Genomic DNA, 10,034 nt, shown 5'->3' on the forward strand with positions numbered 1-10,034 from the left:
TGTGAGCTCCCTTTACAGTATGTGCACCTCTAATCAACTGACAAATCACTGAGACCTCACAAGCCTGAATTCGTATGAGTAACCGGTTCACATTATATATGATAGTCTGAATTGAACATTCTGTTATATCTCTTTTAATTTCTCGATTTTCACCTTCCTTGTTATATGTAACAAGGAGAGCGCATACAGAGTGTGTGAGCTGCTCCTACCGAATCCTGTGGGACGACATCCAGCAATGCCTTGAGCGAGACAATAGCCACAAACCGTAGCCACGAAGGACCCAATCCCAGAAAAAAGAAGAAGAGTCCCATGATGGCACTCTGCATGGACCTGGGGGGCTGCAGAGTAGGCAACTCCAGACCTGAAACAACACAAACATATACAGCTTTTATTTCCTTATTGGAGATGTTTGTAGGGTAAGATGCAGAACTAGTGTGGATGCTGAAAGTGCAGTACGTCAGTGGCACAGTAGATATACAGTATTTACACACACACTAGAATAACACCATTCACTTGGGTATAACAGCAGTCTTGTTGCCATTTATATGTGACTGTGGACTGTCCTTTTAGCATCCTGTACAGTATGTGACATCAAATGGCTTCTTCAACGCGTGTTGTGCACTAATCTACCACGGTGGCACAGGTTTAGAGAACCGTTGTAGATACCTACTTGTTTGATCACAAAACAGTTAGTTTTCTGGCGTACAACTCTATTTACTGTGATATGAAGAAGAAAAGAAAGCCTTTAATCTATTCTTACTCAAAAAAAAAAAGCCATTCAAACATCTTACATAAATTATGCTCTTAGCATTAGCATCAAAGGCGCGCGCCATCTCCCCTCATCCTGTCAGTGAACTTTTTTTGATGGACGGATGTATCGGGGCTCGCTTCATGGGAAGCATATGCGTATTGTAATTCCGAAAGCGACTTTGAAACGCCGTGGCGTCCCTCGCTCGCAGCGAGGGCGGCCATCAGAGTTTCCCCGCGTTCGCCTCGCGTCGGAAAAATGGAGCGGGACCAAAATCATAGCGTATGACTGAAAAGCACCAGACTGGAACATTAGACATCAGTGCTGGTTACCATATATAATATATATATATTTCACATGTTTCTATTTACAGGTGAACCTGTAATGGCACGCTGTATTCTTCCAATGCCTCCATCTGCTCCTTGTTCTGCCTTTATGCTGCACATCATTGATGAGATTAATGACCTCCTCTTCCTGTCTGTCTTTATAGTTTGCTCATTGTGTGCAGGTTTTATACTGTTTAACAGGAAGAGCATCCACTGACAACATTAAGCCCGCTTTGTGCTCAGGATGAAAAGGAATGATCCTGTGTCCGTCCTCTATTTTGCAAATGAGAGAACGAAGACTTGCTGGTTCGCCTCAAACAGTTATGAAAGGGCACGACCACGGCCTCCTTTTGGAATAAACACAAGGCTGCTTTCATAAACAAAGGAGGAAGAAAGAAGGAGGAAAGGGTGTGTGTGTGTGTGTGTGTGTGTGTGTGTGTGTGTGTGTGTGTGTGTGTGTGTGTGTGTGTGTGTGTGTGTGCGTGCGTGTGTGTGTGTGCGTGTGTCTGTGTGTGCGATGGTTGTGGCAGTAAATAGACTCTGTTCTTATCTTTGTTCAAATAGTCTGGAAAGTGAAAGTCAGGAAACACACAAAAGGGTGAAAGGAGAGTGGAAACAAAGGCAGGTGAGAGATAATGACAAGGTCAAGTGTGCGCTCAGCGGTTCGGTCACCGAGAGATAAGGTCCAGTCTGCTGACAGCGTGCCTGCAGCAGAGGGGACTGGGAGGTCAGGTGAAGCTGTGGACACACACACACACACACACACACACACACACACACACACACACACACACACACACACACACCTTTACCTCACCAGCACCACCTGCTGGAGAAACGAGGCCAAAGCGCACAAGGTGAAGCCCAGAATGGAAACGCTGCAGAACCAGGACTGGGTCAAATCAGATCCTGGTGTCTGAAGTCCAGCGTTGGAAGCTTTCAACCCCCAAACCAAAAACAATTGCGCCCGAAAGGCACATTGCCAATGCAGTCATCGAGCGTTTCCTGGAGCCCCTCCAATAAAAACCAACAACTTCAGTGGAAAAATCCTCGCCTCGCTTTGATGTTTAAGGTTCTTCTGTTTCTGAGAGGCGCATCATCGCCTGAGTGAAATTTAAAAAGGCACCAAAACCTCCATCAGACACCGAGCATGACATTAAGTATGATTTCAAAGACCAACAAATAAAGTGTGAAAGGGCGACAGGCCTGCAACTTACTTTCACAGAGCATAAAGGATGGGATTAGTTGAAGGCTATCTCTGATGTGTCACTCATCCATGAGAGAGAGGAGACGAAGAACACAAGATAAATTGGTGTTGGGTGGATCAGCAGAGCCAGAGAGGAGAAGGGGAGACGGAGCGATACGCTTCAGTAAATATCTGATACAACTGATCTGGAAACTGACCCTAATCCTGATCTGGAATTCTGATCTCATGCCTGGATAAAGGGATAAAACCCCTTTGGGGGGGGGGGTTAGTCAAAAGGGGAGGCCTTGGACAGATACTCAGAGGTGGGCCGGGTCAGTGGGACGTCAGGCAGCACTTTGACCATACCGAGCCTTGAAGATGTGAGGAGCCGAGGGCCTGTTAAGTTTCATCCAACGCAGGCGCGCTCGGGGTGAGCGCCGAACGAAAACACCGGGTGGGTCGGATTGAAGTGAACTACAGGGAGCAGCCTGGCTCTGCCGTTGTGACTGATAAAGCAGCAGTTCAGCATTTGCCTGCTTTTGACTCCCTGGACCAGTGGAAATAATAGTGTCTCATTGAAAGAATGTAGATGAAAACAGCTGGCATTTATCTTTACTAATATTTACCAGCAGGAGAGGTGGTAGACAGAAGGAAAATATAAGTAATGTGTAACTAACATGAAAGTAGCCCGCTCTGACTCTTATTTTCTACAGGAACAGCCTTTAAATTCATATTAAGTGAATACTGCCATCTAGTGGTGACACCCATTTCTGCAGCAATAGCAGATTTCATGACTTCATAACTCAGTTTAAGCACGTGTCCAAACTGGCAAAAAGCCTTGCATGTCCACGATGAAACGAGCAGCGGCCGTCGTCCACCAGGGGGCAGTGTTTCCCCGTCAGAGAGCGCCTGCTGCTCCGTGTGCACAGGATAAATCAGCCGTAACAGGGGCCCTGATGGAGGGGCGGCTGGGAAAAGAGAATATGGCGCGTCCCCACTTTATCAGTCAGATAACTCTTGCTCTCCTCAATCCAAAATTGACCTGCCAATGCACTGGCCAGGCTCTATAAATAAGCCGCGCTGAATCGGAGGCAGGTGGCTGTGAGAACACACCAACCGCTGTCCTCCACCGATGAAGGGATGTCTGTGGACGTCCACACCAGAGCACGGAGAACAGCTGGACTGGACTGTTCTATTAACATCTATCTAATTCTATGAACATCTGGACTGTATATTATATTTAATTACATATGGTTTATAGATATAAAAAATGCAATCCTTTTCATCCACTTAATTTGTTAAAACTTGTTTATTAGGAGTTTGGTAATGAATTCATTCATTCACCTCCTTTCAGCTCTTTCTGCGTAGTCTTGGTTTTGCTGTGGATGTTTTTGGAGCACATCACTTCCAGCGTGCATTGTCCACAGCTGCTGCTGTGTCCATAATCATGGACCAACAGTATCCACTGTGTTTTTGTCACTCCACTGAAACTGCACTTGCAAAAGCACTAAATGACTTCCTGCTAAGTGATGACAGTGCGTGTGCTCCAGAAGCCACATGGTCCAAAGGCCCAGAGCTGCAGGACCCTTCGCTACCGTGCTGCAGGAATTCCACAGCATGAGCAATGGTTTGACCGGAGCTGTGGAGGACTCTGCCTCTAAATCTGCTCTCATCCTCTGGTTCCGCTGGTTCACCTGAGCCGCCAGCTGTCAGGCGGCACCGCCAGGCGACATCTCTGTCGCCGGGTCACCCGTGGATGATCACTCAGAATGATAAGTGGCTCCGTCCTCGCGCGGCCCGTCCTGCTGCGAACACCGTCCATCAGGCCACAGAGCACCTCTGCGTCGTCTGATGCCGCGTTTGAGCTGGAGCTCCGATGAAGGCGCTACTGCTGAGAATAAGCATCTGGATTACAGACAATAGAACACAGTAAAAGGTAGCTCGGATGAAGTGTTCAATTAAAATAGATCCCTTCCACTAAAATGACAGGTAATGTGTGTGTGAAGCTCCAGAAGCACTAGATGGCAGCATCGCCGCACCGCTGCCTGCTGAATATTCAGCCCTGCACACGTTTCACATGATCATGACATAACGTGGTCGCATCCAACACCATATCTAACCGCTCACCTGCTGTTAGACAGACATGTCGCCTGCCCGGAAGCCCGCGTGCGCGCCGTCATTCCCAGCGAGGGGAAGAAAAAGCAGGGAAATCCAATAACATGGCTGACTAAGCGCTCAGCCTGCATGTCATGCTGTTGTGAGCTCCCACCAAAAGAAATATACATAAATTAAAGTTGAGCGCTGACATGCACTCGCTGGTCTTTCCCTAAACCGCCCTCCGGAGCCGAGGGGGAGAACATTCCCGCTCCTCTTCCGGGCCTGATTGCGGTTTTGCCAGGTAATTCCTGAAACCTGGCACTTTATCAGCGTAGAGGAAACCGGGCGTCGGATGCGGCGCCCCCGAGTGCGTCTGAGACGTCTGCGCTGCTTGTTCTCGTGCTGTTGCTGCTGCTGCTTCTCTGTGCTGCTGTATAATTTCATGTAAAACCCGTCACTCCACGTTTGCATCACCCTTAATCCAGCGGCAGTGGCCATATGACAACAGGCAAACATCCAGACTGCTGCATCCAATCTCATACATGCATAAGCAGGCTTCCTAAACGCAGGATGCCATCAATGCGGTGCCGGTTTCCAAGTGGAGATCACACAACGTCCGCATTGTGTTTGCGGATGCGTCCTGTGCTCTTGGTGTCTATAAATACTTATCTGACTTGGAGATTCCCGCCCGTCACGATTCATTCCATCATGGCTGACTGTGCTCCCCGGAGCGTGAGAGAGCGGAGCTTATCATCTGTCTCTTCATTTCATGCCCTGTAGCAGTTAGTCTTCAGCGCGCGGAACCAAATCAGGACGTGGCCGCCGCCTTCGCGCGACAGGAAGCGGCGGGCCTCCGTTTAATTGCTCCGTTCCACGGCGGCTTCAGGTGTGTTTTTTCCCTTTGCGGGGGGGGGGGGGGCCGTGAGCGGCGATAACCCACCCAATATCGCCAGCTAACGAGGCAGAGAGGGGAGCTGGAGCGGGCAGACGCTATCGTGCATTTCCCTGTGCTAGATAAGCTCCGTCAGAGGTCAGGGTGCGGCGCGATAGTTTGACCAGTTTACAGCTCTATTTCTGGCAGCGGCTGTCGATGTGATGGCGGCTCGGCTCGGCTCGCCGGCCGCGCTGAGTGAGCGGCCGCGGCGCCTTTGGCTCACAGGGGAAATCTGTTCGGGCCCGGCCGAAGTCGGAGCGCCGGGCGCTTTTGCTCAAGATGAGAAGATTGCTGTCATGTTTTATTGAACGCTGCCCCCGGCGCCTCTCATCCTTGACAATCTGATTCCACCCCGCGACCCCAGCGCCGCCATCGCTGACCCCGCCGTCGACCTCATCAGCCTCGTCGCTCCTCTGGGTCGCGTTCACGGGCCGCTCCCCGAGTGGATTGATACCCGCGCCGCCCACCTGCATTGCATTCAACCTTGCACCCGCGGAACCCGCCGGCCCGATCACGGACGAGGCCGGACACCGTTCGTCGTCTATTCACGGGAGCCTTTCGCCGTTTGCCTTTCGGCAAAGGCGCCACCTTCGGGCCGAGGCCTCTCCTCTGGAAACGCAGCGTCCTTGTCCGACCCCTGGAGCCGTCGTCCGAAGCGCGTGGTGGTGGGGAACGAATCCACTGCAGCTGTCGTGCAGCTGGTAACAGGGACGAAGCCCCTCCTCTGTCGTCCAGTCGCCCACTTAACCTCCACGGTCTCATTAAACCCACAGAGAGGGGGTTTTTCACCTACATCTTCGTTTTGGGCACCAGCAGCAGCCACAGACGCAGAGCTTTCAGAACGGTATGCATCCAAGTCTATAACAAGGGCTTAAGAAATAAATGGTTTAAACTAATGGCTTCTACACAACCAAGAGCAATCAAATAGCAATAGTGAAGCGTCTACGACTCCCCCTCTAGGAAACCTGAACATCACACGATCCAGGCGTTCGATAGACTCATTTCACCAAAACCCAACAACTTCCAGCCAAATTTCAATTCCCCCTCCGCGCTGCTAGCATGGATACAAATTAGGAAATGAATGATAGATGAACGAGCGAAATCGGGGAATAATAATGAGTCGTCTGTGAGATATCTGCGCTTAATTGTGGCCTGAATACCGCATCGCTGATTTCGCCTCCTCTGCAGCCGCAAATTAATGAGAGGATTTTTAAAACATGAGGGTTTTTTGTGTGTAAATGATCTTTGCGAGAGACAAATGAGGTGTTTGATGAATATAGTCTCCTTTTGACATTAAAAGGAAACACATCTTTAGATCTTTTATTGTTTTATGTTGCTGTTATTAACACGTTTCTTGGATAATTGTCGAGACAAAAGCCTCCAGTGAGAGGCCGCACCGACGCGTCGAGGCCGCCTCATTAGGCAGAAAAGAAGATACGAAGAGAGACAGAGAGAGAGAGAGAGAGAGAGCGAGAGAGATGGAGAAGCAGCTTCTGCTCTGACAACAAACTCCATCAGACTCCATCTGGATCGCGCTGTCCAGACATCTGCGAGACGACGCACGGGGGGGGCGACGTCGGGTTCCTCCGCCTCGGCTGAGTGGGCCCCCGGATCCTCCGCTTCCACAGGCAGCCGTCAGTCCATCCGAGTGCGCGAGCCCACGGAGCGCTCCACTGGTTCAGAATGCCTGCGCTGACAGTCGCACACCCAATGAATGATATTGGAACGTGCGAGCTGCAGCTGGAGGCTCAGAGACGGAGGCTTGCTGCAGCACGTGCGCGCCGGACCTCCGGCGTGGCCGTTCGCTGAGACCTCGGCGGTGGCGGTGCCACGCTGCGTGAGGGGCTGCGGAGTCTCACCCCTCCGTGGCGGCGCTGGGATTACCCCAGGGATTAACGGGATACTGGCAGTGGCAACGCGTGGACGGGGCCGAGATGACAGGCCCCATGATTTAAAAGCAGCACCAGCAGCAGATTACACGAGTGGGACGAGGGGGGGGCGTCACACGTCGCACGGCGGAGATTAGGCTGAACAAACTCTTGGTGCGATGCCTTGAGGGGTGAGGGGGGGGTGAGGGGGGGTGAGGGGGGTGCTCACTGGATTAGGAAGCCCAAAAAGACTAAGAGGAACAAACATTCATGTGCAATTCAACCAGCGGGGCTGAACTCCCGCTATAAATGTGCAGCTGTCAGCGTCATTGTCTCCACACGCTGGCTCCACTTTCATCTCTGCTTCATCACACATTAACTGGATGCTCCGAGTTCACGCTGCGCTGCTTTAATATCAACCGACCAACGTAAACGGACCAATGCGGCTGTGCACGAATCTGAGTATCTCTAGGACCCCGCAGCCCGACGGGGGCTCGGGCTGCGGCTGAGCTTGTTTGCTCAGGTCTCTGCTTTGTACCTTTTAGGTTCTACAGACGTGCGATTGATGTTTGGAGGAGAGCAGTGTCTCGAGTGGGTCAGAGCTGCAGACATGCGCTGTAATACGAGGCCTCCAGTCGCCTCCCTCCTATCAGGGGACGCACGCGACGCTTCCTCTGCCCTTTACGAAGAGGGAGGCCTCAAGCATATCAAACGTTTGCTTATCCAGTGAAGAATATAATGGAGCGGTGAGCTTTTCAGAGGGAACCATGTGCCCTCTTTGAAGGTTTACAGGCTGAGGCTGCGTAGGCAGAGTCGACTGCAGGTGGGAGCGCCCCACACTGTAATTGGGTGTAGTGACTGACGTGATTTGACGATCCGGAGCCTCGGGGCTGCAGTTATCGTTGCTGTCTGGCCTGCAGCTGTTGGTGCAGCCTCCGCGATGAAGCCCTGGTCCTTCACGGTGCAGCAGCGCACACAGACGAGCTCCACCCGCTCTAGGCCCCGTGGACCAGTGTGCAGAACCCAGGGTCAGAACCCGTGGAACCTCCTTCCTCTCTCTTCCTGAATGATCCACACTGAACAATTACAGCGACACACACGAAGGAATCGCTGCACGCACATATGCATATAAGCGCTATTACCGCGCCCATGGCCGCCGTATATACATAACAACGTCAGCGCGGGGCTATTTGAAGTTCCGCTCGTCCGCTTCGAGCGGGCGCGAGCGCCGTGTGCGGCGGCGGCCGAGGCTGCCGTCGTCTGTCACGCAGAAGGATGATGTACATTGAAAACGCATTCGCCGGCTCGTGGCAGCCGCATCTATTACCGCTTTACGGCCACTCTCCCCACTCCAGCACGTCCCTGCCGTGGCATCCATCTATGTCAGCCCCCCCCTCCACACACACACATACACACACACGCACACACACACACGCACGCACACCGCACAAACACACACACACACACACACACACACACACACACACACACCACACACACACCACGCCACACCCACAACACACCACACACACACACACACACACACACACACACACACACACACACACACACGGGCCTCCGTCCTGAGTGTTCACAGCACATTCCTCCCATGCGTCACCATATGGTCGATCCCCCGCTCTGGACTGCGGGGAGTTGTTAGACGGAGGTCACCAACGTCCTTGTTTTTTTCACCCCCACGCAGCTTAATGTCATGTTAAATGATGGGTAAATGTCTCCGGCGTCTGACATGCGATGTGCGCCGCGCGCCGCATCAGGTGACTAAACAGGCCGTTTGCTTACAGCAGCACGCCTCTGCTATTTTAATGATGATTTGCTTGGGAGATTAGTCAGCCATTCAGCTGCCAATTCCTCAAGGAAGAACCGTCTCATTTACATAGCAGGGACCATTGTGCTTCTGTTTACTCCTCAGATACGAACTATGAAAGCGCTGCGATGGCGTCCACGTTCTGTGCCACACGCATCCGTGTTGTCCTGGTCTGCAGTTCTGCAGGGGCGCGAATGCGCGTGCGACGCCGGCAAGTGAACTCTGCACCTGTTTTGGGGGCAATACATCTTCTGAGCCCTCCTTAATGCGAAGTGTAGTCGCTGCCCCTGTGTGTGCGAAGCAGGTGAATAGGAAAGGATCCAAGTTGTCCCGGGGCGGCATTTCAGCAGCGAAGCCACCGCAGCGCCCGGATCTGCTGCTGCTGCTGCTTATCGCTGCTGCATTACCAGGGAGGAGCTGGAAGAGGCTCGCAGCAGCAGCTCCCGGCGACCTGCTCCCCTCTCCACACACCGTGAGGTTCCGTCACACGCTCTGTGAGTCCACGGGTCGGTTAATCCCCTTTAATAGTCCATAAAGCCCCGTCACATTTGCCCCCGACCAGTCGGCAAACAGGTGATTGCCGTTGGCGTGAAAGAAGCCGGTGGGTGCACGGGGTTCGACAACCTGTGCCCACTGTTGATGAAACCACGCAGCACCTGCGCCCAGAAATACACATGGGCGAATTGAAATCCGACCCCAGCTCCCTGTCAACAAAGCGAACGGAACCGAGTCTGCAGCCTAATCATATCTGACGTAAGGGAGCTGCAAGCGAGAGGCACTCACCTTTAGCTTTACTTACATGTAAACTGCTCGCAACCATCAGAGGGCACTAAAAATCCACCTGATGCTCCAGGACATCCAGACCCCAGCAGAATGCAGATTTGTTTGGAGTCTGAAGCCTGGCGCCTTTTCTGATGGGGAAAAAAACCAAACAAACAAAATAAAAACCTGGGGAATGTTTCAAACTTGGTTCTGCTTTCAAGCTGTAAAGAACCTTTGGCTTTATTCAGTCCCTACGGTGACTGAACTGTAACAATGAGGTAAGTGTGA

The 10,034-nt window shown here is 52.0% G+C and overlaps 1 long non-coding RNA gene across 1 annotated transcript; it reads right to left on the minus strand.

The window, feature by feature from the left end:
* Positions 1-3,554: 3,554 nt before the first annotated feature.
* On the minus strand, positions 3,555-5,243 carry LOC121202418 (uncharacterized). The gene is made up of 2 exons (XR_005898003.2): positions 4,388-5,243; positions 3,555-4,165 (listed from the first exon to the last, which is right to left on the minus strand). It is a non-coding gene; the product is annotated as an uncharacterized LOC121202418 (long non-coding RNA).
* Between the last annotated feature and the right edge of the window lie 4,791 nt (positions 5,244-10,034).

The sequence above is a fragment of the Betta splendens genome, chromosome 9 (genome assembly GCF_900634795.4).
Source record: "Betta splendens chromosome 9, fBetSpl5.4, whole genome shotgun sequence".
NCBI classification, from domain to species: domain Eukaryota; kingdom Metazoa; phylum Chordata; class Actinopteri; order Anabantiformes; family Osphronemidae; genus Betta; species Betta splendens.